Source organism: Nyctereutes procyonoides, unplaced genomic scaffold, assembly GCF_905146905.1.
Source record: "Nyctereutes procyonoides isolate TBG_1078 unplaced genomic scaffold, NYPRO_anot_genome, whole genome shotgun sequence".
Lineage (NCBI taxonomy): Eukaryota > Metazoa > Chordata > Mammalia > Carnivora > Canidae > Nyctereutes > Nyctereutes procyonoides.
The window spans coordinates 27,722,985-27,740,457 of record NW_026575139.1 but is presented as its reverse complement, the minus strand read 5'-3'; positions in this window follow the sequence as shown (position 1 = coordinate 27,740,457).

The following is a 17,473-nucleotide window of genomic DNA, read 5'->3' as shown; positions in this document are numbered from 1 at the left end:
TAAAAAAGAGAAGGATATAGCTGGCATGCAATTTCTTTACCTTTCTCCTATGTTTCCTCCTGAACTGAAGACACAGTGTCTGGACTATCAGCAGCCGTATGCTAAAGCTTAGCAGAGTAGGAATATAGAATGAGCCTGGGCATTGGTGACACTGCAAAACCCTGGCCTCAACCTTGGGCTGGCCACCTCTTGTTGCTTCTTGCCATGCCAGAAGAGCAAGCCCTTTCTTGGTTAAGCCACTGTGATCCTATTTTCACACCTCCTTCATTCCCAAGAAGAGAGGATGTGGGATAAAGTCTGCCATACTTAAATTCATCTTGCTGTCTTCATTTTCATCTCAAGGGAGAAAGTTGTCATCCTTCTATCCAAATGTAACCATTCCCATCTCTTTCTGTCTCCTTCCATCCCCTTCTTAAGTGCCCTCTCCTAGTCCCTCCTCCTTGCTCCAACGATATCTTTAATATTTGCCTTCCAATTTGGACTTCCCTACAAAATACCATTCTTTTGCTTCACTCCATGCCATAAAAACCTTGGGAGGAGAGACTCCAAAAGCCTGCCCTCCCTGCAGCTAAGAATGATTTGGGAATACCAGAATCTGAGGAGCTCAGCTGGCTACTAGCTCTGTCTAGACCTGTAACTAGTTTGACCTTGTGCACCCATCTTTCCTATCATAAACTCTGACTTCTCCTGCCTTCCTGACGTCACTCTCTCCCACCTCGCTGACCCTGTCTTTTGCTCTGATTCCTTCTCTAATCACTCTTACCTACCCTGCCCTTAAATGCTGGTGGCCCTCGGTTTTCCTCCCAGACTGTCTGGGAAGCCTCTCTCACTCAATGGCCTCAATTATTAGCATTTACTGTCTCCAAAACTACTTCCATATCCCCTAGTTATTTGTGGTTTGTTTTGTTTGTTTGTTTTCTTGAACTTCAAATTAATACTATTTGTCATCTAAATACTCTCTGGCTTCTTCTGGATCTTTAGTCTCAATATGTCCAAAACCACAGCCACAGTATCCTTGCTTCTGCAGCACTTCCCCTTTGAGTAGAGTGCACCATTGTGGATCCAGGAATCCGAACCAGAAGGCTTGAAGGTACAATCAGTTCTACTATACCAACATCCACATTCCTAAAAATCAGGGTGCTGTGCAGAACTGACCAATGAAAACTTCAAGAAAAATGGGCACCACGCTCAAAAGCTTCATCAGGGCAGCCCCGGCGGCCCAGCGGTTTTGCGCTGCCTTCAGCCCGGATCGTGATCCTGGAATCCCGGGATTGAGTCCCACGTTGGGCTCCCTGCATGGAGCCTGCTTCTCCCTCTCTCTCTCTCTCTCTCTCTCTCTCTCTCTCTCTCTCTCTCAGCCTCTCATGAATAAATAAAATAAAATCTTAAAAAAAAAAAGACTTCATCAGTGGCATGGGGGAAAAAAAAGATGAACCTAAAATGGTAGCATAGGCTTATCTACCTTAGGTGGTTGAGAAGTGCATAAATAATACAGTGAGTGTGGCACTTACGGAGACTCCTAGTTTGCTTGTGGGAGTGGCACTGGAAGGGCTACATTTTGTGGGCTATTGGGAAGTGGTGGAAGGAAGAATCAGGCACAAAACTGAAGCACCAGATGTGGGTAAGCATGGCTCATAACATACGTGGTGAACCGAGGCAGCTGGTAGACATTTGAGGGTGTGTATGCGCACACACGCGCACATATGTTTTGTGTATTCCTAAATTGGATGCAGTTTCCGCATTCACCTGGCATTTCTCAAGGAACAAATATGTGCAAACCTGATCCTGAAACGTATATCATGCTCCAATTGTTCCCTAATATAACAGTAGGTTTAGAACACATTTGAAATTTCAAAGCAAAGATTGTGGTTGAGCCACTTGTATCTTGGAAAACTCTATCTTGTCACACTCACAAGCACTTGGTCATGAATTTTGCTCCTATCCACATCTGTTTCTTCTCCATCCCTGCTACTGCGCTTCAATATAGATGCTTGTTACCTCTGTTCTGTGAGATTGCAACAGCCACCTCACACTCTCCCTGGGACATTGCCTCATCCTACCCCTGTCATCAGGGGCTTGGGAGCTGCCATGCCTGTAGTCATGTCCCTGAGCAGACAGAAGCCAGTGAGCACTTCTGGGATTTGATCAGGCTGTGATCCCTGATTCCTGAGCCACTTGTTCCTCAGAGGAGGTGGGCCGATCCAAGGCTTCTCATAGTGTGTTGTGGGAATCCATATAGAGCACCTGCACACGCTTGAGCACATACGTAGTAGATCTTCAACAGGTCGTTGTTTTTCTTCCCCTTTCCTATTTCTCAACTCAAAAATGTGATTTAAAAGTATTAAAAATATGCATGGTGACTCCACACTTTGTGTAGGCTTAAGCCAAATCCCTTGAGAAGGGTCTGCAAGACTCTTTCCATCTGGATCTGGCAGGGCTTGCAGCCTCATCATCTTCATCTCCAACCCAGGTCCCAAGTCATCTCTTTTTTGAAACCTCCCCACTATTCTCTCCAGTCTCTCACCCAGAAAAGAAATTAGTCCCTCCCTCAGAGCTCCCACCATGCAATGCACAAACACCTCTGATCCAGCATCTCCCCAGTCCTGTTGGGTAGACAATGCCATCCACGAAACACCCAGGGCTCTCGCCCCTTTAATAATGGGCTCAATTCTATTCCCTGAGTTCATCTTATCCAACCCTTTCCCATGAGACTCAGGGATGGTGGCTCATTCACAGAGCTGAGGTTGATCCTGACTGGTCTGTACCATTGAGGCTTACTTATCTCAGTCCCTTTGCCAGTGATTAAGTTTGAAGTGGGCACAGGACCTGATTCTGGGAACTAAGATATAAAAGTACCTCTTCTGGGAAATTTGTGATAAAAGTTTCCTCTTTTCTAAGAAAGAGACCTAGGAAGACATGGGTTTCTTTCTTCCTTTGGATGTTGTGATATCTGATGTGATGGCTGGAATTGCTGCAACCATATTACCTCTAGCCTAGTTTGTGCATCACTATATGTAAAGCAGGTCAAATCCAACAGAATTATAGAGAAAAGGAACTGGAGCTTTATATAATGCATGTGCCACCTGCCCTGCCTCTGGACTACTTAATATTTGAAACAACAAATGTATCTCTTATTTAAGTTGCTCTTTTTAGGCTTTCTGTCTTGATGAAAACTGACAATAATTTATGAGTGTCTTTTCAGTGATGCTGACAACTGCAAAAGACTTCTTAGGTTTTATATCCCTAGCACTAGGAAGCATGTACCACATACCAGATGCTCAGCAAATATTTGTTGTATGGATGGATGGGATGGATGGACGAATCTCCCAACATCCTGCCTATTATGCTATCCAGTATCTGTCTCCTTCTAAAATATCCTGCTAATCATGGAATCTTGGTTTTACATAAAAGATCAAGAAGAGGCAAAGTGTTTAGGCAGGAAGTCCAGAAAGTCAGAAAACCGAAAAAGCAGCCCTGATTGGGATCCTAGGAGTACTTCAAGGCATCAGGGGAAGAAGCTGAGCTGGTCCTGGGGCCTTTGTTGTGGGGGTGGAGGGGACATCTTTGTGATGGCCACCCAGCCCTCCTTCAGCTTCAGCTTCTCCTTTCAACCAGAGCTTACAAAATTCAAGAGTCTAGTACTTCGAACACAGATGTATATCTCACAGTGGTGGGGAGGGGAGATTTTCCTAAGTTAATGCTATCTGGGTATCTGTGACAAACCTGCCAGATGAAAGGAGAGAAGAGATCATAGGATCTTACTTGTATCATGTAGTTACACCACACAGGCATCCTCTCTGCCTGCATCATGTCATTTAGCCCTCACCACCACCCAATGAGTTAGGAACCATGGCTTCCCTCACCTAACAGGTAAGGAAATTAGAGCTTAGAGTTTAGATGACTTGCCCACAGCCACTAGGTGGTGGACCTAACTCCAGAACCCAGAGGAATGGATGCAAAGTTGCCTCTCTATCTTCCTCAAATATCAGTTGGTTAGCAGTTCACTTTACTTTGTTTTTAAACCCAATTTATTAAGAAGTTACTACTATGTTTGACCCTATGTGTACCTTGTCCCTTCAGATACCTCATTTATTTTGAGGACCTGGATGTTATTATCTACTGGGAAGATGGTAACCCAGAGAGGTTTAGAAACCATACCAGAGTCACCCAGCTAGTAAGTGACAGAGCTGCTCCAGTCCACTTAAATCCAAGTTTCTTTCTAATATCCCACAGCTGCTTCCATTCTCAACTCTGGCAAGAGCCTAGAGGAGATAGATGATTCATAGGAGAGTCCAGGCCTTAAATCCAAGTAGCAAGGTCAATATTTTCTAACAAAATAGGAGAATGATAGGTGACCTGTATTCCCAAATGACTCAGGTACCAATGAAACAGTCACTGGAGGGCCTGAAACCAGGACCGAATATTATTTGCAGTCAGTAGTGTGCTGCAAACCAGCTCTCTGGAAGGAAAGCTGTGATTTGTAATGTTTGCCCTCATTGTATAAATTGTCCCTCATAGTAAATTTTAAGCCACCCACTGCTGAACAACTGGCTTGCAGGCATAAGTTGGCTCCAGCATACTCTACCTATAGAGTACCACTGGTTCTACTCAAGAGGTAAAACCAGTGTTGGCCAAGCCCTAGAATATTTCCAGTCACATGGCTGCTCCCCCTGGCTCCCTCTCTCAGGAATGGCATTTCCATTTATCCAGATGCCCAAGGACAAGTCATGGAGAGTTACTGATGGTCCCCCTGCCCACTTCTGAACAATGACCAAGTCTGTTCTCTTCTACCTCCTAAATATCCTTCATACCCATCTATTGCAACCCCTCTGTCCCTGCCAGGTCTGAGTCTTTATCATCTCTTGCCCAGACAACTATGTGATGTCCTAACTGCTTCCCCTTCATCCACTCCTACCCTTCTGAGTAAGTGTATCCTTCATAATGTGCCCAGAGTCATTCTGTGGAAGTGCAAATCTGATTGCGTTGCTTCTTCAAGGAAAATCCTTATTTGGCTCCCTGTAGCTTTAAGATTATGACCGGTCCTCACCACTCTCTTAACCCAGCCCTGTAGGATGGCCTCTCCCTTCTCCAGTGTTAACCCACCATCCTGGTCCTGGCTTACCTGCTTCAGCCTTACTGGACTTGTTTCAGTTCCCCCAGTGAATCCAGCTGTTTCATACTTGGGGTCTTTATATGTGTAGTCCCCTTCCCTGGAAAAGTCTCCCCCTCCCTTCTTCATCTCCTGTATGCCTACTCATCCCTTAAGTCTTGGCTGAAAATCATTTCCTCCAGGAAGCCTCCCCTTGGATCCTCAGAGTAGATCAGACCTTCTTCCTGTTACCAATTTCCAAAATGTCCTGCACTTCTCTTTCCAGTTACCCATTACCTGTCTTCCCTACTGGGCCATCAGCTTTCTCACTGCTTATGGTGAGAGATGCTAGGTTTTGGAGATAGCATTCTGCACACAGCAGCCAAAGGAGTCCTAAAAAAGCAAGTCAGTTCTTATCACTCCTCCATTCAAAACTTGGAACAGCTTTGAAACTCTCTCGGGGTAAACTTCAAAGTCTATGCCAGGGCCTATTAAGCCCTACAAAATCTGTTATCTTCTATTATTCTCCCCTCTTTCTCACTCTCCTCTAGTCACACTGGCCTCCTTGTTCTTCCTTGACTGTTGTCCTGTCTCAGGACCTTTGCATGTGCTATTTCTTCTGTTAGGAAAAGCACGAATTTCACTCCCTCAGTTTCTTCAGATCTCTGTTCACATGTGACCTTTCAGAGAAGCTTTCATGAGCCACCTTATCTAACCCTGATGTGTTTTTTCCAACACTATCAAACAGTTTGCAAATTCTCAGCAGGCGCTGACTGAGTGTCCTTTAATTAAATTCTGACACTATCTACCTGGAGATGGTGTCAGATCCCATAGGTTAAGGACCTAGTCCCACAAGACTGTCCCCATTTCAGATGCTAATTCCAAATCCAAGTTGTCACCTATGCTTCTGACCAACTGGCTACAAATGGCAGATTCCCACAATTCCCTCCACAGGCTCGATTAATTAGCTAGAGCAGCTTACAAAACTTGGAGAAATATTTCCTTACATATACATTTATTATAAAGGATATTATAAAGGATACCGACAAATATCCAGAAGAAGAGGTATTATATAGGGTGAGGTTGGGGAGGATTCCAAGCACAGGAGCTTCTGTCCCTGTGGAACTGAGGTACATGGAACCTTCTGTCCCTGTGGAACTCCTGGCACGAGAACGTGTTCACCAAGCCCTAAATTCATCAAACCTTGTTGTTTAAGGGTTTTTATAGAGTTTAATCTGCAAGTCACTTCCCCTTCCCAGAGGTCAGTTGGTGGAGCTGGAAACTTCAAGCTTCTCATCACCTGGTCTTTCTGGTGCCCAGCCCCAGATGTGAGGGCCCACTCCAAGTAAACTCTGTTAGCATGAACTCTGGTGTGTGCAAAATGGCTCCTAATGAATAGCAAAAGACACTCTTATCACTCAAGAAATTCCAAAGGTATTAGGAGCTTTGTGCCAGGAATCAGGGACAAAGACTAAGTATATCTCATATTATACCATCAACTAAACTCCCATCTCATTCGTATCTCTCCTTCTTGTCCTGCTTTATTTTTCTTCATAGCCCTTATCACCACATGACAGATAATCTGTACTTACTGGTTCATTTGTTTATCGCTGCCTCTTTCTGAAAGATGAGCTCCAGAAGAGCGAGGACTTTGTCTGTTTTGATCACTGTTGTACACCTGCCAGTGAGAACTGCACCTGGCTTAATAGTGCTGGGTTTATTTTTTAATAACGATTTATTCAATTGCTGGATCCTGGAAAGATTTGTGAAAGAATCTCAGAAAGACTGTGGTACATTGCTGCTTATTTTTAGTAACATTGCCCCCGGGGTGATACATTGCCTCCTACTTTCTGGTAATATCCTTCCAGCATTGGTCACTCTTTTTCACTAACCCACCTTTAGTTGGTGGAGAAAATAGTCCCCTGGGCCACAGTTCTAGCACTTACAGTGTGCAGTTAGAAGCAGCTGTTGAGAAGAGGGAAAGGCAGGGTCTGAGGAGACTGTACAGCCTGCCTGTGCGTTGCTACACTCTGAGAAAATGCAAAGGTATCTTAATACCAAAGGTCAGAGGCACAGTTTATTTTATTCTCTTTTCCTTGGAAGAAATTACTTTTAGTTTAAAGAACACGTTCAGATCATTTCCATCGGTAAACAAAAGGAATTTGAAAGCCAATGGATTAACATCCCCATCTTTGCTCAGTAAAAGGCAATAAAAAGAGTTTCCTTGGTTCCTTCCTGTCCTAAGTAGATGATAATTCCAGAGGTTAAGGGTAGCTCTCTGGGATTCCTGACACTTCCAAGTGACAGATCTGGCTTGGGATGGGGAAGATGTCACATCCATTAGGGAAAAGAGGGGGACAGAGCCACATCTGACCCCTAACATTTCCATGAGAAATGCCATCTCATCGTTAGGATAGAATTGAACCCACTCCCTGCCACTGACGCCCACTGCATGCCTCATGGGCCATTGCTACTATGCTCTATCCTCGGCTCCGCCCTGACTCCCCACTCACTGCTTTGGCTGCAGTTCTTTAACTTCCTGAGAGCTCAGATTTCTTTCCTATACAATGAAGCCTGGACCCTGTTGAGTGTGATGGTCAAGAGCACAGGCTCTAGAGTTTGAGGGCTGGGATCTAACCCTGGATCTGTCATGTTTCAGATTTCTGGCCTGGGGCAACCTATGTAACATCTCTCTGCCTCAGCTCTCTCACTTGTAAAGTGAGGAAATGATAGGACCCACCACTTCAGGTTGTTATGAGGGTAAGTGATAGCTGAAAACTCTGCACAGTAAACATTCAGGAAGTGCTAGGGTATGGAAAAAATTCTGTTTTCTCCTCTACTACTCACACTGAGCACATCTGTGACCAGATGGATGGGGGATTTTTTCCATATCAAGCCATCTTCTGACACCAGCTGGGTGTTCTACAATCTCCCTTAATTCTGGCACTGCCTACCTGGAGATAGCATCAGATCCCGCAGGTTAAAGGTGTTGTGAGGGCCCTCTGTAGGACCAGGGATAGGGCTCCCAGGCTAGACTTGGGACAGACAACGTCAGGACAGGCAGGGTCTGGATCCTAGAATCCATTTGTGTGGTTATTGTCACCAACTCATGTGTCCCTGAGCAAGTTTCTTGTTCAGAATCTTTACTGTCTCTATTTACAAAATGATGGGTGACAACTGCCAACAGACCGGCTCGGTGGGTTGTCAGTGTGAGGATGAATCAGTGAGTGGGAGAGGGCCTTCTTTGGCAGGTGCAGGGACTGGCCAAGAAGCTCGGCACTGGGGTGAGTGCTAACCCTTTGCTCTGCCCTGACTTGTTGCTTAGTCCTAGCTGAGAGGCTATGGCAGTGTTGTCACATGGTGATGTCAGGGGCTAAGAAAACATGTCAGAGATGAATGATTCGTAGACTTCAGCTAGGATATGTGCACTTTGAAGAGACAGGAGAGGAAAAACTAACAAACTCCACACATTCTGTCAGATGACACCAATCCGTATTGTCTGACCATCTAAGGAATTTGCCTACAGGAATGGCGGTGAAAACCACGGCCTTTCTCCTGGAACAAGGTCTGGAAAATGTGAATGAAAAAAAAGGAAAGGGGGGGAAAAAAGCATACAGATTCCAAAGGAAAATGCCACATGTCTCATGAATAAAGCAAAAGCTCTGGCTGTTAATAAATGGATGGGCTGCTTGCAGCATGGACAGTGGAGCTCAGAGTCCATCGGGGTGCTAGTTGTGGCTTCAGAGGGCATCATGAACCAGAGCCAAGGGAACTGAGTGACATTGGGCTACATTCCAGAAAGGTCACATTTCTATGGAAGGAAGGACAGGAGCACTCTGGCCTCTGTTGCTCCTCATTGCTAGTGGATTAAAAGCCCTACTGTGGGCATACAGTATGGCCCTACTATGGGCAGGGCCTACACATACAACTGTGGACACCATCTTGCTATGTATTTGGGGTAAAGACCTAGAAGTTAAACCTCCTGGTGAGCACAGAAGGCTTATAGACCCATAAATGGGAGGAAAAGCACATAGAAAAAGGTCCAGTGAAGGAGGAGAGGAGGGAAAAGATGAAGACTGAGTGTAAAGGCGATTACAATTCACACTTGGACACCTTGTGCTAATCACTGAGATGGGAGGCATTAGCAGCCCCAATAAGAAAGCCCAGTACACCACCAGGATAAATAATCCCACAATGGCTATCAGGCAAAAGTCAACTAATAGAATATAACGAAGAGCCCAAAAGAGGGATTGCATGGAAATGAAGAACATTCTGGGGTGGTTAATGAAGACTGCTGGAAGAAGTAAGTTCTGCACCAGGCTGAGTGTATAAGGTGATTAGAAATGTAGACTTGGTACAGAAGACATGGAAGGTCAAAGGCCACATTTCAAAAGAGGTTGAATTTTGCAACAAGATACTGTGGAAACACAAACTGGGATGTGAATCTCAACATGTTGATTTATAGCTCTGTAACCCTAGAGTTCACTAAAGTTGAATTTCCTCATCTGTAATATGAGAATTAAGATATATCCTTCCTGGGTTTTTGTGAAGAATAAGACAGAGTGTGTTAGAGCACCCAACCTAGTGCTTAGCATGTACTCAATAGAAGTCAGCTCCCTTTCTCTTTCCAGTCTTTAATATAAACCCATTGCTCAGGCTTCAGCTGGTATAAAGTCATGTTCTTTCACAACTGACAGAGATCATTACTTGCCCCAGAGTTATCCTATGATCTCAGGTTCTAAAGAGGAAGTGATTCAATAGAGAGGCAAAATACTTAAAAAATGGGAACTGTGACAATGACACTGTATTTGTCTATATTCCCCCCGCTTCTTAAGAATGGGAACTGCATGTAATATCCTCAGTGCTCAGCCCAAAGTCTGGCACAGAGGTGAAACTTGATAACTATTTTCTAAATGAATGAAGGAGACTGGTGAGGAAAAATGGGGAGATAGCCAAAGAATTGGATGTGATTAGACAGAGAGCACTACAAGAAACTTAATATAAAAACTAAAAAACAGAGGTGCCTGGCTGTTGGTTGAGCATCTGCCTTTGGATCAGGTTATGATCCCAGGATGAGCCCAGCATTGGCTCTACTCAGTGGGGAGCCTGCTTCTCCCTCTCCTGCTCCTCCTGCTTGTGCTCTCTCTGTCAAATAAATAAATAAAATATTTAAAACACACACACACACAAAAGCATGTAAACAAGGGAGAGAAGAAAGTCTTTAGAACCCACACAGGATCAGAAAGAGCAGCACATGTACTTGGTTTAGTAACAACAGAATGGAGCAACAATGGAAATTTGAGAGAGTCATTCCCCACTTTTAAAATCCACCAGGATTCTAAACACCAGAACAGCTGGGTCCTGTGTAACATGCTAAGACATAGCAAGGGTTTTTTCAGTAACAGGAGGAAGGAGAACAAGGGAGACACAGTCCCTTTACTTAGAGCAAGATGATAACAAATGACAGAAAGCAGAGCTATCGGGTCCTGCAGGCCTCCTGCCTCCTCCTGCAGAGAGGAAGCTCCTCATCCTCAAAGAGGTGCTACAGGAGGTGGTGAGCATCAGTGGAAGCCAGGGGTCAAGAGCTCATGCATCTCAGGTAGGCTGGAGTCTCTCAGCCTGAGGAAGTTACATCACAGAGGTCAGAGATGCCTTGATGCAGATAAACTTGCTGTCCTATTCTTGGTGATCTTTGAGAGATCATAAAGAACTGGAATGTTGTTCTTAAGTTTAAGGGGAGCAAAGAACAAGAAGGTGAGATCTCAAAGTAGCTAAAACCAGTTGTTTTCAAACATTGGCTCTCAGATCCTTCCTGATGCCCTTTTAAGAAATGCAGTCAGTATCTATGGAACTCAAATACAGAAAACTGGTCAAAATGGATACTGGGTGTCATAGGGATAGAAGGCTAGGAACACCCCCATTTTGCCTCCCTGCTCTTCCCCTGGAAAGGGGACAAGTCCTGAAGTGCTCTGTTGAATCATACCTCTCTAGGCCAGTAAAGTTGACATTTGCTGAATAAATCCTTCCTTAGCTCCTACAAAGGAAGGAGCGAACACTGGAGGCCAGCAAGCATGAGTTGCCCAAGAGAAAACAATGCCAGACTAACCTCATTTTTTCCCCCATAAGCTATGGGTGGAATGTTCTAACAGAGTTCATCTGGATTTGAGCAATATATTTGACAACAGCTCTCATTATAACTACACAAACAAAACGAAGTTGCTACCATGGGGCCATTAGGTGGAGGCAACTCTAAGACCATCCCCAAAGGTTATTGGTTAAATGATTAAGTCAAGTCCTGGGGACTTTCTGATGGCCTGCCAAGGAGCTCTCTTCCATCGGTTCCTTCTTTGGCATTTTAATCAATAATTCTAACACTGCCATTGTCCCCCCAGTCAGGACTAGGCAGAGAGTCAGGGCAGGGCAAAGGGTTAGTACTCACCCCATTGCCGAGCTGCTTTGCCAGTCCCTGCTAACAATAATTACCATTGATTAGGTGCTTAATATATGTGAAGCATAGTGCTAAGCACTTCATATTGAATACTTTTTTTTTAAGATTTATTTTATTTATTCATGAGAGGCACAGAGAGAGAGAGAAAAGCAGAGACACAGGCAGAGGGAGAAGCAGGCTCCATGCAGGAAGCCCAATGTGGGACTTGATCCCGTGTCTCCAGGATCATGCCCCAGGCTGAAGGCGGTGCTAAACTGCTGGGCCCCTGGGGCTGCCCTTTATATTGAATCCTAAAGATAGGTCCTATTTTTATCAGAGGCTCCAAATGGACAATTAGCTTGTTCAACATCATGTAACTCTAATAAGTGGGAAGTGAGGACTTAAAGCTCTGCTGAAGGGACTCCAGAAACTGCAGTTAACCAGGTCAGGACATTGGTGACACTCGTATAACATTCAGGGAGAGCAATGAATCGGATAATGAAATTATTATCCAAAAGGATCAACAGTTCAAAATAATAGATCAAATTTAAAACAATGACTATAAAGAGAATGGGTAACTGAAGATCTAAAAATCTAGCAAGGAAAAAACAACCACAATAAAGAAGCTACATAAATATAAGACAGGAGAGAGATGGCTTAATAGCACTGCATATGAAAACATCTTGTTTTGTTTTTTTTTTAAGATGTATTTATAAGGGCAGCCCGGGTGGCTCAGGGTTTAGCGCCGCCTTCAACCCAGAGCATGATCCTGGGGACCCAGGTGGAGTCCCATGTCGAGCTCCCTTCATGGAGCCTACTTCTCCCTCTGCCTGTGTCTCTGCCCTTTCTCTCTCTCTCTCTCTCTCTCTCTCTCTCTCTGTATCAGAGGAATAAATAAATAAAATCTTTAAAAAATATATAAAGATGTATTTATGAGAGAGAAGGAGAGAGTGCGTGTGTGTGCCATGCACAGGTTGGGGGAGGGAGAAGGAGAGAAAGAAAATCTCAAGCAGATTCCTCAATGAGCTTAGGGCCCAAGGTGGGGCTCACAACCCTGAGATCATGACCTGAGCCAAAATCAAGAGTCAGACACTCAACCGACTGAGCCATTCAGGTGCCCCAAAAAACTTAGAGGTTTTAATTAAAAACAAATTCATCAGAGTAAATGGTAAAATATAGCTGCCAAAAATGTTAACATGAACTTGATCCATATTCATAGACCAGAGTGTCCAAAACAAAGGAAGGGCTAGGCCTGCCAGGACCTGCCAGTGCTCATTGTCTTGTCTGCCATGATCTGTGCTGGGAATCACATTTGAAGATGGATAGTGATAAAGAGAAATCTAATTAAGATTGCAAAAGGTGTAGAAATGATCTGGGAATACTCATCTCAGAAAGGAGAAGATAGTGGGAATGGCAGAGCTATTTTCAAACATATCCGGGCCCCTTCTCAGGTTGCTGCATGGGTGTGTGCTGCTCCAGCAGAGACACGAGCTGGTGGCACATTCACCTGCATTCTCATTCATGCCTTCTTTCCTGTCGGTGTGCACCTCCCTCTGCCGCCCTCTTATAAAGATACATGTGAATAGCCTTAGAGCTCGCCCTGATAATCCAGGATAATTCTATTTCAAGATCCTCAGTCACATCTTGCAGAGACCCTGTTTCCATATAAATTAATAATCCCAGGTTCCAGAGATTAAGGCATGGGTCTTTCAGCCCACCATTTGTGTCATAATCCTGGAACCTGAATCATAGACAGTTCCTTCCTGGTTCTTCAACCTAATGATGGTAGCAGAAGCAGACACTGATTGCTACACCATTTCTGAAGTGTCATTCTGGAAATCGTCCTAGAAGCCCTACTCCCCAGGCTTCTCCATAATTGTGCTTGCATCCATCTCCCTGTCTGCTTGATCTCCAAGAGTGTTTCTGTTCTGTGCAACTGAATCCTAATGGACCACATACAATATGGTCACATGTTGATGGGGATCCTTTATATTCACCTTCCTGTGTTTTTACTGTGTATCAACATAACTGAGCTACAAATTCACCATACTCGTATGTACCAAGAAAAGACACCACCTTTTTGAAAATAAGTGCTCTGATACTGGTCATAAACTCCTTCAGCTATGTGGGTGCAATACAAGGAGAGATTTAAATGTTATTGCAATCTGGTAAACTTGATTAAGTGGTTCAAGGAGTTCATTGGGATCAGTTCTGTCTCTCAGATTTCCTCTCCTCCTTTTCCTCTCCAAGGTGGAGTCTATTTTAATGGAGTCAGGTGGATTATATAAGCTCACGGTAGCATCAGCAGGGAAGGGATGACAAAGTTCTGAAATCCATACTCAACCACACACCCCGCCCCCGCCCCCAGCCCATCACCATTGATCTCTGCTTTGAACCAGCCGTTGTAAACTCTTTCCTGGACCAGCGGCTTCTGAGGCACACAGCACTGGTGTTCGTAGTCTGGTCTTGATATCCCACACAAACGGGCTTCTGCCTACCGACTCTATCAGCCCCTCTACATACCTGACCTCAGACGTGGGGATTTCTGGGCCCCTGGATTTCTGACCACATGAAGTCATGGGAGATGAGGAACACTGGCTCAGGTTTAATGATCTACCTGGGACTCACCGATGCTGCTGCACTATTGGCATGTGTCCTGTTGGAGGTAGCGCACAGGGCTATTCTAGAGCCTAACAACCTCCTCATAGGACAGGGTGGGGAAGCCCTCGGGTTCTTGGACTCCCCTCAGCTATCTGGACGTTCTAAGGCTTCCTCTGTGCACATGGGTCTGGTTCTGAGGCAAGCTGAAAATCTGAACCTTGTCTGACCTTCTGGATCCTGTCTGACCTTTCTTTTCCAACAATTCCAAGAACCAGAATTGGGCAGGTTTGGGGTTTCCATTTCATCTGCAGCACATCTGTCTTCTGACATGTTCTTTCTGGAATAGCCAAACTCAGGGCATGACCTTCACAAGGCCCCTATATGCCAGAAAAAGAGCTCTATGATCTAGTGCTGATGTTAAAGGCAGAGATAACAGAGCTTACAAATTCTTTTCTTTCTTTCTTTTTTAAAAGATTTACTTATTTATTTTTTAGAGAGAGAGAGAAAGCACGGGGGGAAGGGAGGGATGAGGGAGAGAATCTCAAGCAGACTTCCTACTGAGTGCAGAGCTTGATGCTGGGCTCAATCTCAGGACTCTGAGATCAAGACCTGAGCCAAAACCAAGAGTCAGACACTTAACCGACTGAGCCACAGAGGCACCCCCAAAATCCTTTTCTTTCTTGATAATGTCTAGTTTTCATGAATATTTTCTTATTTGATATCAAAAAGTCAAGGAAGTCAGCTGTAACTAACACTCCCTGTTACAGGCAGTACCTGGTTTTTTTTTTTTTTTTTTTTGTTTGTTTGTTTGTTTGTTTTTTCCCAGAACAATATGCCTTGTAACTCAACAATTCAACAATGCTCATGGAAGGTCTCTGGGGAAATAATTCAGAAGGAAATTAGAAAAGATCAGTTTAGGGGAACTTGGGTGGCTCAATGGTTGAGGTCTGCCTTTGGCTCAGGGTGTGATCCCGGGGTCCTGGGATTGAGTCCCACATCAGGTTCCCCACAGGGAGCCTGCTTCTCCCTCTGCCTATATCTCTACCTCTCTCTCTGTTTTTTCTCATGAATAAATAAATAAAATATTTTTTTAAAAAGAATAGATCAGTTTAATATTTAAAAATATTATCTGTTAGCCTATGTATTAAGAAATGTCTGGATTCATATCAACCAAATTTTAATCATGGGTACTTTTGGATTCAGGCAATTTAGGCGAGGTGATTACTTTATTCTTTATACTTTATAGTTATTGCTTAGATTTTTAAAAATAGGCAGTAGTCTAATAAAAATGTCCTTAACAATTTAGTTTGCATCTTTTCTCTATGCAGCTACCCCCCCCATTTTTCTATGTCAAGAGCTAACATCTTAGAGACTCTCCACAATTCAACATTCACTCAGTCATTCATTTATTAGGCATCTACTGTGCTTCAGGTCATATGTCGGGTATTAAGGACATAGAAATGAACAAATGTCATATTTGCCTTTTAGGCAACCACAGTTTAATAGAGAATTCAAAGCACACCACACTAGCACATTCTCATAATTATGATGACATGATTTTCTGACCTTACATGTCATGGAGAGTTGACTCAATTTCACAACACATCTTTATTAAGCACCCACACATGAGCCAGACCACAGGCTAGGTGCCGGGGACAGAAACTTATCATTTCAAACAGAGAGTTTCTCCCTAGGAGGCTCTTTTCAAGCCAGCAAGACATGTTCCCCTGAAGATCTATAGGACAGAGTTCACAGGCTGGAAACTCTTCACCTTCACCCTCCAGCCAGTTGGTCTACCTGCAGAAAGCAAGAGCTGTTCTAAGAAGTCAGAAGTGACAGGATCTGTGTCATAGATCAAAGAAAACATAGTGGCAGGATGGACCCCTGCATAAAGCTTGGTCGATCTCTCCAGCCACGAGGGAGGAAGTGACTAAGGCAGGGAGTCAGAGTTCTGCACTATTCCACATAGGAGGACTTTCTAAACCTGGTCTCCACATTGAGCTGACTCACTGGCTTCCTCCTCCTACGGTGTCACAGCTGCATCTCTCCCAACTGCTGTGCTAATAGATTGCTTGTTTCAAGGTAGATTGCTTGAAAGCTTCTTTTATTTCTCATTTCTATTTCCAGGTATGTCATTGACTTGCTGAGTCATATTTGGCAAGCTCAGGATCTCTCTTTTCTCCCCATTTTTCCATCTGGATAATATGGTTTATAAAGAGCTCTAAGGCATTTTATTTCCAAAAAGGCATAAGCATACAAAAATAATAGTGTTGGTTACCAAAAGGTTTTTATCTGTACATAGCTCAGTTAAAACATTATCTTATTCCAATAAAAATATTTTTGTCTAATTTGTCCTTCACTGGAATGAAAGCTCTTTGAAAGCAGGAACCATTTGTTTACACATTTCTATTCCCAGCTCTCAGCATAATACACAACATAATGAAGCCAGGTATTCTCTGTCTGTTCCTTGGGCCCAAGGCAGGGGTTCCATGCATGTTGACAAGTGGCCTGGAAGTCTCACGAAGTTTCGTGGTACATTTGGGTACCTTTTGCAGTACAAGGCCAAAGCTCTCATCTGATTTACAACAGTGTAAGCCACCCCTCCCCCTCAAAAAAAAAAACAATAAACAAAAAACAGATAAAAACCATAAAAGAGGTCCTTAGTATCTACTTATTGTATGGGTAACAGTAGCTGCTTCTATTTCTCAACATTGAATTACTAATTCTGGTCATTCCTCAGAAGTATAAGAGTTCTACTGGAACTTACACAATTTCACAATATCTGCATTGTCCATTTAATACCAAATTCAAAGGGAGGAAATTGAAGGAAGGGAAAAGGTTGAACACCCATGACCTCTCACTGACACTGAAGTACTAAGAGATAGGAAGACGATCACTTAATACTATGCTCTTCCTCTGGCCACATGGCAATATGCCCAGGTGATCTATTTTAATTTAATAACAATCAATATACTGAATAAATATTTGATAGTGATAAATAGGAAGCAAGATGAAAGAAAAATACAGTACTATAAAGATATCACCATGAAAATTTTGCTAGGATTTAATTTTGTCATAAATATTTTAAGAATATTTTTGGACTTGAGTTATAAATAGGACTTCTAAATGTATATTCTTCTAAATTTTTTAAGAAAATCAAATATATTGAAGAGAGCAACTAAAAATATAGGTAATGTTTCCAATTTTATGTAGCTTTGTTTTTTGTTTTAAGAAAATCTGCTTCTCTGCAATAGACCCAAAGTACCTTGAGGTTGGATCCATGTTTGTTTTGTTCTGTTCTAACATTTTATACAGAGCACAGAGCTTTATTTTCATTGGTGCTTCAGAAATATTAC